This window comes from Balaenoptera acutorostrata, chromosome X (genome assembly GCF_949987535.1).
Source record: "Balaenoptera acutorostrata chromosome X, mBalAcu1.1, whole genome shotgun sequence".
NCBI lineage: Eukaryota > Metazoa > Chordata > Mammalia > Artiodactyla > Balaenopteridae > Balaenoptera > Balaenoptera acutorostrata.
This window is the reverse complement of record NC_080085.1, coordinates 15,200,125-15,217,271: the sequence shown is the minus strand read 5'-3', so window position 1 is coordinate 15,217,271 and position 17,147 is coordinate 15,200,125. Positions and strand designations below refer to the sequence as shown.

The window sequence follows — 17,147 nt, the reverse complement described above, 5'->3', positions numbered from 1 at the left end:
GGAAAAGAAGAAGTAAAACTTTCACTGTTTACAGATGACATGAAACTATACATAGAGAATCCTAAAGATGGCACCAGAAAACTACTAGAGCTAATCAATGAATTTGATAAAGTTGCAGGATACAAAATGAATGCACAGAAATCTCTTGCATTCCTATACACTAATGATGAAAAATCTGAAAGTGCAATTAAGAAAACACTGACCCTTACTACTGCAACAAAAAGAATAAAATACCTAGGAATAAACCTAACTAAGGAGACAAGAGACCTGTATGCAGAAAAGTATAAGACACTGATGAGAGAAATTAAAGATGATATAAATAGATGGAGAGATATACCATGTTCTTGGATTGGAAGAATCAACATTGTGAAAATGACTATACTATCCAAAGCAATCTACAGATTCAGTGCAAACCCTATCAAACTACAACTGGCATTTTTCACAGAACTAGAACAAAAAATTTCACAATTTCTTTGGAAACACAAAAGAACCCGAATAGCCAAAGCAATCTTGAGAAAGAAAAACGGAGCTGGAGGAATCAGGCTCCTGGATTTCAGACTATCCTACAAAGCTACAGTAATCAAGACAGTATGGTACTGGCACAAAAATAGAAATATAGATCAATGGAACAGGATAGAAAGCCCAGAGGTAAACCCACACACATATGGTCACCTTATTTTTGATAAAGGAGGCAAGAATATACAATGGAGAAAAGACAGCCTCTTCAGTAAGTTGAGCTGGGAAAACTGGACAGGTACATGTAAAAGAATGAAATTAGAACACTCCCTAACAACATACACAAAAATAAACTCAAAATGGATTAAAGACCTAAATGTAAGGCCAGACACCATCAAACTCCTACAGGAAAACATAGGCAGAACACTCTATGACGTGAATCACAGTAAGATCCTTTTGACCCACCTCCTAGAGAAATGCAAATAAAAACAAAAATAAACAAATGGGACCTAATGAAACTTAAAAGCTTTTGCACAGCAAAGGAAACCATAAACAAGATGAAAAGACAACCCTCAGAATGGGAGAACATATTTGGAAATGAATCAACTGACAAAGGATTAATCTCCAAAATTTACTAGCAGCTCATGCAGCTCAATATCAAAAAAACAAACAACCCAATCCAAAAATGGGCAGAAGACCTAAACAGACATTTCTCCAAAGAAGATATACAGATTGCCAACAAACACATGAAGGAATGCTCAACATCATTAATCATTAGAGAAATGCAAATCAAAACTACAATGCTGTATCCTCTCACACCAGTCAGAATGGCCATCATCAAAAAATCTAGAAACAATAAATGCTGAAGAGGGTGTCGAGAAAAGGGAACCCTCTTGCACTGTTGGTGGGAATGTAAATTGATACAGCCACTATGGAGAACAATGTGGAGGTTCCTTAAAAAAGTAAAAATAGAACTACAATATGACACAGCAATCCCACTACTGGGCATATACCCTGAGAGAACTGTAATTCAAAAAGAGTCATGTACCACAGTGTTCATTGCAGCTCTATTTACAGTAGACAGGACATGGAAGCAACCTAAGTGTCCATCATCGGATGAATGGATAAAGAAGATGTGGCACATATATACAATGGAATATTACTCAGCCATAAAAAGGAACGAAATTGAGTTATTTGTAGTGAGGTGGATAGACCTAGAGTCTGTCATACAGAGTGAAGTAAGTCAGAAAGAGAAGAACAAATAGCTGTATGCTAACACATATATATGGAATCTAAAGAAAAAAAAAAGTGGTCATGAAGAACCTAGGGGCAAGACGGGAATAAAGACGCAGACTTACTAGAAAATGGAATTGAGGACACGGGGAGGGGGAAGGGTAAGCTGGGACAAAGTAAGAGAGTGGTAGTGTATATATGGACATATATACACTACGAAATGTAAAATAGATAGCTAGTGGGAAGCAGCCACATAGCACAGGGAGATCAGCTCGATGCTTTGTAACCACCTAGAAGGGTGGGATGGGGAGGGTGGGAGGGAGGGAGATGCAAGAGGGAAGGGATATGGGGATATATGTATATGTATAACTGATTCACTTTGTTGAACAGCAGAAACTAACACACCATTGTAAAGCAATTATACTCCAATGAAAATGTTAAATAAATAAATAAATAAAACATGGATACAGAGAGTGGGCAGGTTTGCCCAGACAAGATCGCTGCTTTCATGGAAAGTCTCCAGAGAAAGACCAGTCCCCACTGAAAGTGGCAGTGATGTTGAGTGTTATAATTCCCACCTGGAGACCCGACTGCAGTCTCAAGGTGCCTTTGGAGAGTTGACCTGTGCAGCTTTTTTAGAGCATACATAGGCAAATCATTTGTGACAACCAAAATATGAAGAATTGCTGGGCTTCCCTGGTGGCGCAGTGGTTGAGAATCTGCCTGCCAGTGCAGGGGACATGGGTTTGAGCCCTGGTCTGGGAGGATCCCACATGCCATGGAGCAGCTAGGCCTGTGAGCCACAATTACTGAGCCTGCGCGTCTGGAGCCTGTGCTCCGCAGCAAGAGAGGCCGCGATGATGGGCCCACGCACCGCGATGAAGAGTGGCCACCACTTGCCGCAACTAGAGAGGGCCCTCGCACAGAAACGAAGACCCAACACAGCCATAAATAAATAAATTAAAAATTAAAAAAAAAAAAAAGAATTGCTTACCCCTCCCTGGCCCCATGTCCTCACTAAATTCCAACCTTAAATAGTCTATTCTTCGTTAGTACTTTCTCCCTCTGCAGTAGCCTAGTACAGCCCTTACTCTGTACTGTAAATGGTGTTGTATTGTAAATAAGGCCATTAGTACCCAACTGTGCATGCTGGGGTGCTCACTAAATACTGTGTTCATTGGTTATATTTTACCATGAATTCCCTACATTTCAGAAGATCAAAACCAAATGTTAATGACTCAATCTTCTCTGACATTAAGCAATAGGTAGAAATTGTGCAAAACATGGTGCAATTTTTTTTAGTGTGAAAGATTGTCCTCGTTTGAGTTCCTGTGGAAGTAGATCCCAAGAGAAGGATTCAAATGCAAATCATTTAATTGGGAGGTTAAGGAAACACTGGAGTGGGGTGAGGAAATGAGACAGGCATGGGAAGGAGCTAATATAGGGTGCTACCAGAGCTTCAGCCTGCTGGGGATCTCTGGGAGGTGGTGTAGGAGACTCAGAGTTCTCCCACCTGAGGGTGAGGAAGCTGAAGCATTTCATATACAAATCCTGTCAGCTCTGGGTTGAGGACTGTTGGGGGAACCTCAATTTTGTAGCACTTTCAGCCTGCTGCCCTGGTGGCAAAAATGGGCTTTATGCTAGTGGGTTAGGGATATGGGTGGGTGCTACAAAGATACTATTGGATATCCAGAATAATATTGCAGTATTTTTTAGCAAGGTCTGGCACTTCTATCATTAAAGAATTGTTTTTTCTGGTGATGGGCAAGAGGCTGGTTTCATTTACTTGAGTTTAGTAGCTAAGAATGACAATACTTTTTCAACCTCACAGGTTTATTGTGAGGATGAAGTGAATTAGTACTATCTGTGAAAGTACAACAGAAATGGAAGATGGCAGTTGAAATTATTTGATTGTTTGCAACTGGATAAAAAAATGACATGAGGAAAAACAGTAAACTGGAAAATAGAACTATCACAGTTTTTTTCTCATTTTATTGTGTTTTAAGTGGTTTTGCTTCTGAATCCCAAAATGTGGAGTTTCACGTGATTTAGTTTATTTCACGTTTTCTGATTCATCAGAAAGCCTTCTTGAAATCTGACATGTTATCACTTTGGGACTGTTGGCCAGCTGCTCCTGACTTGGCCATATGAAGGCTCAGACTGTTCCAGTCTCTGAACTGAAGAGGACCAACACTGTTAGCATATCTCTCACCGCCATGAATGCAAGGTTAGTATTCTCTTTGTAGTCAATTTTTGTAAATGTTACATGTGATCTCAAAATGAGTGTGTATTCTCTATTTGTTGAGTGCAGTATTCTGTGTATGAATATTAGATCAAGCTGTGTTTTTAGTGTGGATTAAATCTTCACTGTTTTTAATGTATGTATATATATTGCCCACCTTATTGATAACTTTTTGAGAGAAGTTAACTGAAAATATTCTATGATGGTGCATCTGTTATAAAAATGTTGCTTTATGTATTTTGAAACTACATTATTCAATGCATACAGGTTCAAAATTGTTATAGCTTCTTGGTAGATTTGTTTTTATCATCTAGTGAGGTCCTGCTTTATTCTTACTGTCTTTCTGCTTTAAGTTCTGTTTTGCCAGATATTAATTTTGCTAGATAGATTTTTGTTGTTATTTGTCTAATATATATTTCCCATACATTTTATTTTAGCTTATGTATGTCATTGTGTTTTAGGTGTGCCTCCTATAAATAGCCCATGTCTAGTTTTTGTTTTTCACCCACCAAATATAAATAGATTTACTTATCTATTAAAGATTAAAAGCGTAGATTACTGCTATATTTGGGTTTAATTTTTGCTTTCTCGTTGTTCCTGTTTATTTTTTCATTTTTGTTTTCTTCTGGTTTGGAAGTTATCGATTCTATTTCTTTTTTTATCATTCATTTCTTACTCTCATTTTCCATTGCCTTTTGACCTTTTATGTTGCTGATGAGATGTTTTCTGCAAGGTTGTCTTTCCTTAGCTTGGAATAGAGTAAAAACATGATAAATATTTATCTTCTGGAATAACATTCACTGCATATTTGAGGGTTGTTGCTGTGTACCTAATGACATATAGTGTATGTTGCTTTACTCCCTACTCACAGAGGGTATGGGGCAAATTAGTGAAATCTTCCCAAACTTTCTTTGACATTTCTATCCACAGTACTTGGCTGACCCTCCCTCTTCTTCCCTTTCTCTTTCCTCATGATTTTTCTCGTGGCCTTTGAAAAGGAGCCTTAAATAGTGACAGGAGTTGCAAGAGGTAGCATGAAGGAAAGTTCAGTATATCAAGTTATGAAGCCTCAGCTACCCAATTCTGTAAAGTTAATAGCTTTTAAAGGGAACCTCTTTTTTTCTTTCTCTCCATTTGTGTGACAGCTTTGTCCTGTGACACATGCACCTTCAGCTGACTTTCGGAAGCCTGCTATTCTTGAGGTCATAATTTTGACTGATGGGCCTATAATTAGTAAGTGCTCATTAAGTACTCTGTCCTGAGTATTTCTGTGGGATGGTAAAGAATGTTCTTAGCAGCTGCCAGGGTGATAACAGTCCTGCCAATTGGCATGACTCCAAAAGTAACCAAAGAACTTTATTAAGATTAAAAGCAAACGAACAAAGAAGCATAGCAGTAGCTATAGCAGCAACTATGGCAAAGGAGAAAATAGTGTGAAGGCCTCCTAGTCACCAAATCCTTTTTCTCCATAGTGTTCAAAGCTTGATACACTCTCAGTTTTCCTCCCACCCATCTGAAGTCATGCCTGTCTCTACTGACTCTTTGTCCTCCTGCCTCCTAGTTACAGGTGTTTTCCACATGTTGATCTGGAGTCCTTTTCTCTCTTCTGTGATCCTCCCCCACACAGAGCATTCCATTCCATTGGCTTCTAATATAAACTTTATGTTGATGCCTCCCAAATCCACATCTCAGGCTTCTACCTAAACTCCAGTTCCACATCTTTAATTGCCTGCTAAATGTTTTCCCCTAGAGGTCCTTCTGAAGCCTTGACTCAAGTATGACTTGAGTATGACTCACCTAAAGTCATACTCTTTCCTTAAAATCAGCTTCCACACTCTGTGACCCAGCAATTCCACTCTTATATATGTAGCCAAAAGAAATGTGTGCCCAATGCACCAAGAGACATGTGTTAGTGTGTTCATAGAACATGATAGAGACCAAATAGAGATTGACTCAGGAATGCAAAGTTGGGTTAAAATTAGAAAATCCAACAGTTTAATTCATCACATTAATAGAACAAGGGGGGGGATCACATGGTAATTTCAATAGCTGTAGAAATTCATTTGATAATATTAAACATCCTTTAATGGTAGAAACTCTTAGCAAAGTCAGAGAAGAAGGGAACATCCTTAATCTCTAAAAGACTTACTGCAAACATACTAAATGATAAAATGTTGAAAAGTTTCCCTTGGAGATCAGGAACAAGACAAGAATGCCCTGATAACCACTGCAATTCAACATTGTTCAGAGTGTTCTGGCCAGGGCACAAAGCAAGAAAAAGGCATGAGAATTGTAAAGAAAGAAACAGAAAACTGTCATTATTTGCATATATGATTATATTCATAGAAAATCCAAGTGATTTGGCGGATAAACTATTGGAATTAATAAGAGAATTTTAGCATAGTCCCTGGATGTGAAAGCTCAATACCCCAAAATCCAATATGTTTCTCTATACCAGCAAGAAACAGAAAATGAAATTAATACAAAATACCAAGAAATAAATATAATAAAGGATGTGCAAGATTCTACAGAAAAAAATGATAAAACCTTATTCTCAGACATTAAAGGAGTATAAGAACAGGGAGATATACAGTAGTAAATATGAGAAAAAAAGATGCCCATTCTCCCCAAATTCATTTCTAAATTTAATGTAATACCAGTTAATGTTTTTTGGTGGAACTTGACAAACTGATTTTAAAATTCATATGGAAATATAAAAGGCCAAGGATAGGCATTACCCTTTTGAAGCAGAGGAATAAGGGAGAAAACTTGATCCATTGGATAAGAAGACTGTTACAAATCTATAGTAATCAAGAAAATGTATTACTTTTTCAGGGATAGAAAAATAGACCATGAAATAGAATGAATAAACCAGAAACATATCCACATATAAGGTCAATATTTGATATATGTTGCACTATAGAAGAGAAATGTCAATCCTTAGAATAAATAGTACTGAGACAATGGGTAACTGTAATTAAATTAAACCTCTATCTCACACCATATCCCCACATCTATTCAAGGTGTATTGAAAACCTGAACATGAAAAATCAAAAAGTTCCTAAAAGATAATATAAAATATCTTCATGAGGTTGGGGGGTAGGGATGAATTGCATAAACAAGATACAAAAGATACCTATTCATAAGGAAAGGGGAAATATTGATAAATTAGATATTAACTTTAAGAATTTCTGTTTATTAAAGAACACTGTAAGAGTGAAAAGGTAAATCACAGGGTGAGGGAAGGTATTTGCAGCTCACGAAACTGACAAAACTGGTATTTTGGCGTATTAAGAAGTCTCATGTAGGCAAGGCCTCGGGAATAGGATGGGGGTGGTGCTGACAGACAAATTTGGGGAAAATTGAGACCAAGGAACTTTTGCCTCATTTACTGCTTGAAAGTTTTAGAGGAGTCTGCTGGACAGAGACCCTTTGCCAACATGGGATGGCTCAGCCTAATAAAGAGAGGCATTGTCAGATATAGTGAGTGTCTTAGGTCATGTTCACTAGAAGCAGAGCTTGAGACAGGGATTCCAGTGCATGCTCTTTATTGGAGGAATGCTCTCAGGAGAAGGGGAATGAGGGAAGTGGGATAGGGCAGGGGAAGGTGCTAAGCAAGGATGTGTTCTTAGCTTCAGCCTGAACCCATAGGGAGTTCTGTAGCATGAATTGCACCACAGAGCTGTTTCCCCTTGAGGCAAGGAGGCCAGAATTCCATACCTCTATGGCATTTAGTCACTGGCTGTGGGCTGTACCCCAAAGGTGGGGGTGAGCATAGCTTCCTAAGCAAAAGTGGCTTCTGCTCAGCTGGGGGAAATTCTCCAAAGAAGGGGGCATTTGTAAGCTATTAGCAACCATCACACAACATCTGGAGGGATGGGTGAATTGGTTTGTAAAAGGCATCACTGTGGAGCACCAAGAGTGTCCTCCGCAGTGAGGACCTGGTTAGCATGTCTGAGTCAATCTCAGTTCCCATGTGGTGTGGATCGTATGTTGGAGCCCAGAAGCCTGCGTGAGGCTGGACCTTACAGGGCACAGTGATCTAGAGCAGAGGATAAAGGGTGAGCTCTGTTCTCAGAGGGTGAGGAGGAGGTTGTGACAGGGACTCAGAGGGATTTCTAGAGATGAGATTGAAACAGCCACAGGGAGAGGGTCAATATTCTCCTAGAACACTGAGCCAAAAAACAAAACCAGAAACAGATCACAAGTTCACCAGCTGCCAATGCTGACCTTAAGGCCTGCAGGGAACACAGTGCAAGAGAATATAAGGACATCTTCTCTCTAAGACCAACCCCATTTTCATCATCCAGGCTCTAGCCTCGAGAAGACCCTAGGGCTTGGAAATAAGTGCCGTTGGGGTTTGTGAAGAATAATATATTAGGTTTTTAAGAAATAAACTACATTTACACTGCATATCTGAATTGTAGTGTAAGTGAAATTTCAACACCCACTTTAAAACACATTATGTCCACTAGATTGTTACAGTCAGACACATAAATGGAGTAAACAAAAGTTTGACCTTTGACAACAAGATTGTAAACCCTTTGAGAGCAAAGTGGTGAAGCCCACACAGTGAAGTGTTAATAATTCTCTTTTATCTCATATTATTTCCCCTAATGAGATTTGAAACTCATCCTCTTTTGTTTCAACCCACACGTGTTACCAAGAGCCACTGGTAAAATTCAAAAGACACCATGGAAAAGGAAACTTGACTAGAAATTGCATTGGGATATCTGTTACTGATTTAGAGAAAAATCATTTTAGACCCACACCTTACACCACAGTGCCAGATGAATAAAATACGTATAAGAAATTAATTCATAAGGAAAAACATTGAACTTTATGAGGTCTCTGGAATTCTCTATAAGTTTCATAAGCTTTTAAAAAAATTTTATTTTTTATTTATTTATTTTTGGCTGTGTTGGGTCTTCATTGCTGTGCGTGGGCTTCCTCTAGTTGCGGCGAGCGGGGACTACTCTTTGTTGTGGTATGCGGGCTTCTCATTGCAGTGGCTTCTCTTTGTCGCAGAGCACAGGCTCTAGGCACACGGGCTTCAGTAGCTGTGGCATAAGGGTTCAGTAGTTGTGTCTCGCAGGCTCTAGAGCACAGGCTCAGTAGTTGTGGCGCACAGGCTTAGTGGCTCCGCGGCACGTGGGATCTTCCCGGACCAGGGCTCTAACCCGTGTCCCCTGCATTGGCAGGTGGATTCTTAACCACTGCGCCACCAGGGAAGTCCCAAGTTTTATAAGCTTTAAAGTGAAAAAACATCAAAATTATAACTGACAATTTCTGACTACATAAAAATTTAAAGCTTTGTATACAAGAAACTAAAAAACACAGGGGAAATATTTTTAACAAATATGGAAAACAGGTTTAATATCTTAGGAAAATTCAAAAGAAAACATTAATACCCCAATAATAAAGAAGAAAAAGACTGACAATTCCAAATGAGGACCTATGCTAAGTAAAGAAATATATGGGAAAGTGTTAAACTTTTTACTTCAACCTTAAACAAGTTCTTATTGAGTATAATATTATGGGCTAGATACAGTTCTAGGTACTAGTCATTGAAGAATACAAAGCAAATTACTAATTTGATACTAGCAAAACTGATACTTTCATACACTGCTGATGGAAGTAAAAATTACACAATCCCAATTGAATTTGGCCATACCTATCAAGTGATAGTATTGTTTTAAGTCAGGAATTCTACTTTGGGGAACATATCTCCAAAGGAAAAAGTAATCCCAAGAGGGGAAGAAAACATATGCCTGAAGATGTTCATCACATTGTATTTTATAAAGAGAGAGAGAGAGAGAGAGAGAAAATATATATGAAAACGCTTAAAGTATTTAGCATTTTTATTGAAGGTTTCTCAAATTAATTTTTCTGTATAATCTTTTTTTCATATAATATCTATTAAGTTTCTTGAGAACATGCCTTCTGGAAGAAGGGAGCCCCTCATTTTGGTTATCTTCCTCTTAGGGTTATAAAATTAATGATGTGGTTCATTTGGCAATAAGGTTTCAGTTGGATGAAAAGTTTGGAGCTCAGGCCCACCTAAGCACTAGCCTTTCACCAAGGAGAGAGAGAGAGCTTCTAGAACATAAACGAAGAGGATGAAGTCCCTTGATTATGTACTTTTCTAGATTTTCTGAGGTGTGAGCATCTCATGTGGTCTTTAGTAAGGCTAGATAAGACAGCTCCAACCTACGTACTGGACACAGGCCCTGAACTTCTCAGAAAGAATGAGAATGAATCTCTTATTCTATAGAAACTAAGACATGCATAGAAAGGACAAGACCCCTTTATCAGCTAGAGGGGTCAGAAGGAAGGGCAAACTACCTGATTGGGCCTCAGAATAAATAATCTCAGAGCAATGGCACTCACTAGGATCTCTCCAAGGTCCTGAACAACTGCCTGCATCTCTCTACAGCCTAATAGAACCTTCCTCTCACTAGTGTCTCTCACCTTAAGGATTCACTACCTCTGCTTGCCTTGGCACTTGCCCTCTGGCCTCTGACTCCCTGACACAATCTGTCTATGACCATACCTAATGGTACTTCAGTCACTGTCTGTTCTCTGCATGTACTGGCAGCTTCATTTATCAGGTTCCTTCTAAAGGAAGTCTGTTTGAGGCTATGTCAGTAATAGAGAATATATGCTTTATTAATCCTTGGTTGTACTATCAGGAGGAGAGGGAACACAGGAGAGGTGATTTTCAGATATGAGTGCTCTTAGATCAGTAAAGCCTAGTATCTGTCACTGTATTTGGTTGTTGCTGGGATGCTTGAGAAAGGAACTACAAGAAGATCACATAGAGGAAACAAAAAGAGGAGACCATCAGAGAGTGGAGAGATATAAAGAGCCTGTCATACTTTTCAGTCCTTCAATTACTGGATTACAAACAGGGTGCCTTACATATGGTTGGTGCTGTAAACAAATGAATATTAAACTAAGCACTAGAAGAACAAAATTCTAGTTCTCTCTCTCTCTCTCTTTAAAAACTAACTATTTGTATAACATTGGGTAAATCATTTAAGTTCTCTGTATTAACGTAGGGTAACTGCTGCAACAAATCACCCCCAAACTCCAATCACGTAAAACAACATAAGCTTATTTCTCACTCACACAACAATCCAATACATATTCCTGGTTGTCTGGCTTTCCTGGACAACTCTCTTGAGTCTCCAAGTGGTGACTCAAACTTCTTCCATATTGTAGCTTTGCTGTCCTCTGAGTTCTTGGAGTAATTGTCATTCAGTTAGCCACTGAGGAAAGAGAATAGGAAGCTTATATATTGGAGGGTTTTATGGGTCAGGCCATGAAATGGTACACATCACTTCTACCCACATTCTATTGGACAGGAATCATCACATGTTCACACCTAACTTCAAGGGATCTTGGGAAATGTAGTCTTGCTATGTGCCAAAAAAGGAAAGGAACACAGTTTGGTAAATAACTGGCCAGTCTCTACCATAGTCTCTGGGTTCTGGTTTCCTCAACTGTAAAATGATGCAAATAATATCTGCCCTTCCTTCTGCATTGAGTTATTGTGAAGATCAAAGGAGATTATCTGTGTGAAAATGGCTTGAAAACTGTAAATCAACATATACAGGAAGGGGGGCTTCCCTGGTGGCGCAGTGGTTGAGAATCTGCCTGCCAATGCATGGGACACGGGTTCGTGCCCTGGTCTGGGAAGATCCCACATGCCGCGGAGCAGCTAGGCCCGTGAGCCACAACTACTGAGCCTGCGCGTCTGGAGCCTGTGCTCCGCAACAAGAGAGGCCGTGATAGTGAGAGGCCCGCGCACCGCGATGAAGAGTGGCCCCCACTTGCCGCAACTAGAGAAAGCCCTCGCACAGAAACGAAGACCCAACACAGCCAAAAATAAATAAATAAATAAATAAATAAATAAATTGATAAAAAAAAAAAAACATATACAGGAAGGGAATCATTATTGCTTGGCTTACCTATCTTTGAATGTTAATTTTAGGAGTGAAAGAAAGATGTTCTTTCTTTGGTAAGACTCTTTATAGTTGATCCCAGTATATACCAAGTACAAGTATATGTAACAGGGTAATATATTTTTTCATGTGGGGTAAAAATAGAGATTGTAAATGGACCTTTGACGTTTCATAATTTGAATGCCTTGATAGAAGTATACTAGGATGAAATTAAGGGAAAGTGCCATTTTGCATTCAAGCCTAATTTCTTGCCAGGCTCCTTAAGATGCTATAACCTCCCAAACAATAAAACTACCACAGGTTTGATAATGCATGGTAAGTTCTATCATCTTTGACATTCTTCCCTGGACTGGTTATTGGAAGTAGGATATCTATTATGACTTTTGTATATGACATCCAATTATTCATATATAAACAATGAACATACACACACAGATCCTTTTTAATTTTTGAGGCCCTCACCCTCAGCAGCCAGAAGCTCCTATTCCCTCTAACTTTCCAAACAAGCAAACAAACAAAGAAAACAAAAACCAAAACCAAACAAACAAAAAACGAAAAAAGAAAAAGCCTCCTCCAACTTCTCTTCTCCATCTCAGGTTGGCCATGAAGGAGAGGATCTGATAGAGTTGCATTATGCTTACACACCCAGCAACATGCCAATGATTTCTTTTTTAGTTTTTTTTTTTAAATTAATTAATTTATTTATTTTTGGCTGTGTTGGGTCTCCATCTCTATGCGAGGGCTTTCTCTAGTTGTGGCAAGCGGGGGCCACTCTTCATCGTGGCGCGCGGGCCTCTCACCATCGCGGCCTCTCTCGTTGCGGAGCACAGGCTCCAGACGCGCAGGCTCAGCAATTGCGGCCCACGGGCCCAGCCGCTCTGCGGCACGTGGGATCCTCCCAGACCAGGGCCCGAACCCATGTCCCCTGCATTGGCAGGCAGACTCCCAACCACTGCGCCACCAGGGAAGCCCCTCTTTTTTGGTTTTTTAATATTTATTTATTTATTTATTTACATCTTTATTGGAGTATAATTGCTTTACAATGGTGTGTTAGTGTCTGCTTTTTTTTTTGATGTTTAGAGAAGCTTTATTCATAATTGCCAAAATGTTGAAGCCATCAAGATCTCCTTCAGTAGGTGAATGGATAAATAAATTGTGGTACATCCAGACAATAGATTATTTAGTGCTAAAAAAATGAGCTATCAAGTGATGAAAAGACATGAAGGAAACTTGCATGCCTGATACTTGTTTGTTTTTTTTTTTAAGATTTTTAGAAATTTCATGTAATATCTGAAACATTTATATTAACATATTTCCATACATATTTCCATACAAATACAAATATAAGATTTTTAGAAATTTCATGTAATGTCTGAAACATTTATATTAACATATTTCCATACAAATAACCCAATGAAAGTTTAGTATTAGTTGTTTTGTTTGTTTTTTTATACTGCAGGTTCTTATTAGGCATCAATTTTATACACATCAGTGTATACATGTCAATCCCAATCGCTCAATTCAGCACACCACCATCCCCACCCCACCGCAGTTTTCCCCCCTTGGTGTCCATATGTCCATTCTCTACATCTGTGTCTCAACTTCTGCCCTGCAAACTGGCTCATCTGTACCATTTTTCTAGGTTCCACATACATGCATTAATATACGATATTTGTTTTTCTCTTTCTGACTTACTTCACTCTGTATGACAGTCTCTAGATCCATCCACGTCTCAACAAATGACTCAATTTCGTTCCTTTTTATGGCTGAGTAATATTCCATTGTATATATGTACCACATCTTCTTTATCCATTCGTCTGTCGATGGGCATTTAGGTTGCTTCCATGACCTGGCTATTGTAAATAGTGCTGCAATGAACATCCGGGTGCATGTATCTTTTTGAATTACGGTTTTCTCTGGGTATATGCCCAGTAGTGGGATTGCTGGGTCATATGGTAATTCTATTTTTAGTTTTTTAAGGAACCTCCATATTGTTCTCCATAGTGGCTGTATCAATTTACATTCCCACCAACAGTGCAAGAGGGTTCCCTTTTCTCCACACCCTCTCCAGCATTTGTTGTTTGTAGATTTTCTGATGATGCCCATTCTAACAGGAGTGAGGTGATACCTCATTGTAGTTTTGATTTGCATTTCTCTAATAATTAGTGATGTTGAGCATCTTTTCATGTGCTTCGTGGCCGTCTGTATGTCTTCTTTGGAGAAATGTCTATTTAGGTCTTCTGCCCATTTTTGGATTGGGGTGTTTGTTTCTTTAATATTGAGCTGAATGAGCTGTTTATATATTTTGGAGATTAATCCTTTGTCCGTTGATTCATTTGCAAATATTTTCTCCCATTCTGAGGGTTGTCTTTTCATCTTGTTCGTAGTTTCCTTTGCTGTACAAAAGCTTTGAAGTTTCATTAGGTCCCACTTGTTTATTTTTGTTTTTATTTCCATTACTCTAGGAGGTGGATCAAAAAAGATCTTACTGTGATTTATGTCAAAGAGTGTTCTTCCTATGTTTTCCTCTAAGAGTTTTATAGTGTCCAGTCTTATATTTAGGTCTCTAATCCATTTTGAGTTTATTTTTGTGTATGGTGTTAGGGAGTATTCTAATTTCATTCTTTTACATGTAGCTGTCCAGTATTCCCAGCACCACTTATTGAAGAGACTGTCTTTTCTCCATTGTATATCTTTGCCTCCTTTGTCATAGATTAGTTGACCATAGGTGCGTGGGTTAATCTCTGGGCTTTCTATCTTGTTCCATTGATCTATGTTTCTGTTTTTGTGCCAGTACCATATTGTCTTGATTACTGTAGCTTTGTAGTATAGTCTGAAGTCAGGGAGTCTGATTCCTCCAGCTCCATTTTTTTCCCTCAAGACTGCTTTGGCTATTCGGGGTCTTTTGTGTCTCCATACAAATTTTAAGATGATTTGTTCTAGCTCCGTAAAAAATGCCATTGGTAATTTGATAGGGATTGCATTGAATCTGTAGATTGCTTTGGGTAGTATACTCATTTTCACAATGTTGATTCTTCCAATCCAAGAACATGGTATATCTCTCCATCTGTTGGTATCATCTTTACTTTCTTTCATCAGTGTCTTATAGTTTTCTGCATACAGGGCTTTTGTCTCCCTAGGTAGGTTTATTCCTAGGTATTTTATTCTTTTTGTTGCAATGGTAAATGGGAGTGTTTCCATAATTTCTCTTTCAGATTTTTCATCATTAGTGTATAGGAATGCAAGAGATTTCTGTGCATTAATTTTGTATCCTGCAACTTTACCATATTCATTAATTAGCTCTAGCAGTTTTCTGGTGGCAGTTTTAGGATTCTCTATGTATAGTATCATGTCATCCGCAAACAGTGACAGTTTTACTTCTTCTTTTCCAATTTGTATTTCTTTTATTTGTTTTTCTTCTCTGATTGCCGTGGCTAGGACTTCCAGAACTATGTTGAATAATAGTGGTGAGAGTGGACATCCTTGTCTTGTTCCTGGTCTTAGAGGAAATGCTTTCAGTTTTTCACCATTGAGAATGATGTTTGCTGTGGGTTTGTCATATATGGCCTTTATTATGTTGAGGTAGGTTCCCTCTATGCCCATTTTCTGGAGAGTTTTTATCATAAATGGGTGTTGAATTTTGTCAAAAGCTTTTTCTGCATCTATTGAGATGATCATATGGTTTTTATTCTTCAATTTGTTAATATGGTGTATCACATTGATTGATTTGCGTATATTGAAGAATCCTTGCATCCCTGGGATAAATCCCACTTGATCGTGGTGTATGATCCTTTTAATGTGTTGTTGGATTCTGTTTGCTAGTATTTTGTTGAGGATTTTTGCATGTATATTCATCAGTGAAATTGGTCTGTAATTTTCTTTTTTTGTAGTGTCTTTGTCTGGTTTTGGTATCAGGGTGATGGTGACCTCATAGTATGAGTTTGGGAGTGTTCCTTCCTCTGCAATTTTTTGGAAGAGTTTGAGAAGGATGGGTGTTAGCTCTTCTCTAAATGTTTGATAGAATTCACCTGTGAAGCCATCTGGTCCTGGACTTTTGTTTGTTGGAAGATTTTTAATCACAGTTTCAATTTCATTACTTGTGATTGGTCTGTTCATATTTTCTGTTTCTTCCTGGTTCAGTCTTGGAAGGTTATACCTTTCTAAGAATTTGTCCGTTTCTTCCAGGTTGTCCATTTTATTGGCATAAAGTTGCTTGTAGTAGTCTCTTAGGATGTTTTGTATTTCTGCGCTGTCTGTTGTAACTTCTCCGTTTTCATTTCTGATTTTATTGATTTGAGTCCTCTCCCTCTTTTTCTTGATGAGTCTGGCTAATGGCTTATCAATTTTGTTTATCTTCTCAAAGAACCAACTTTTAGTTTTATTGATCTTTGCTATTGTTTTCTTTGTTTCTATTTCATTTATTTCTGCTCTGATCTTTATGATTTCTTTCCTTCTGCTAACTTTGGGTTTTGTTTGTTCTTCTTTCTCTAGTTTCTTTAGGTGTAAGGTTAGATTGTTTACTTTAGATTTTTCTTGTTTCTTTAGGTAGGCTTGTATAGCTATAAACTTCCCTCTCAGAACTGCTTTTGCTGCATCCCATAGGTTTTGGGTCGTCGTGTTTTCATTGTCATTTGTCTCTAGGTATTTTTTTATTTCCTCTTTGATTTCTTCAGTGATCTCTTGGTTATTTAGTAACGTATTGTTTAGCCTCCATGTGTTTGTGTTTTTTACGTTTTTTTCCCTGTGATTCATTTCTAATCTCATAGCGTTGTGGTCAGAAAAGATGCTTGATATGATTTCAGTTTTCTTAAATTTACTGAGGCTTGATTTGTGGCCCAAGATGTGATTTATCCTGGAGAATGTTTCATGCGCACTTGAGAAGAACGTGTAATCTGCTGTTTTTGGATGGAATGTCCTATATATATCAATTAAATCTATCTGGTCTATTGTGTCATTTAAAGCTTCTGTTTCCTTATTTATTTTCATTTTGGACGATCTGTCCATTGGTGTAAGTGAGGCGTTAAAGTCCCCCACTATTACTGTGTTACTGTCGATTTCCTCTTTTATAGCTGTTAGCAGTTGCCTTATGTATTGAGGTGCTCCTATGTTGGGTGCATATATATTTATAATTGTTATATCTTCTTCTTGGATTGATCCCTTGATCATTATGTAGTGTCCTTCCTTGTCTCTTGTAACATTCTTTATTTTAAAGTCTATTTTATCTGATATGAGTATAGCTACTCCAGCTT

At 38.3% G+C, this 17,147-nt stretch overlaps 1 protein-coding gene across 4 annotated transcripts in view; it reads left to right on the top strand.

Annotated features, from left to right (window-relative positions):
* The window catches only part of RAI2 (retinoic acid induced 2), a 411,537-nt gene that overhangs the window by 13,658 nt on the left and 380,732 nt on the right, over positions 1–17,147 (top strand). For 2 of the 4 annotated variants that reach the window (XM_057538162.1, XM_057538161.1), the window contains exon 1: positions 3,818–3,916. The exons of the other annotated variants lie outside the window; for them this stretch is intronic. The gene's annotated coding sequence lies outside the window, so the exon portion shown is untranslated. Of the gene's footprint in view, positions 1–3,817; positions 3,917–17,147 lie in introns of those variants that run through there. 4 annotated transcript variants of the gene reach the window in all.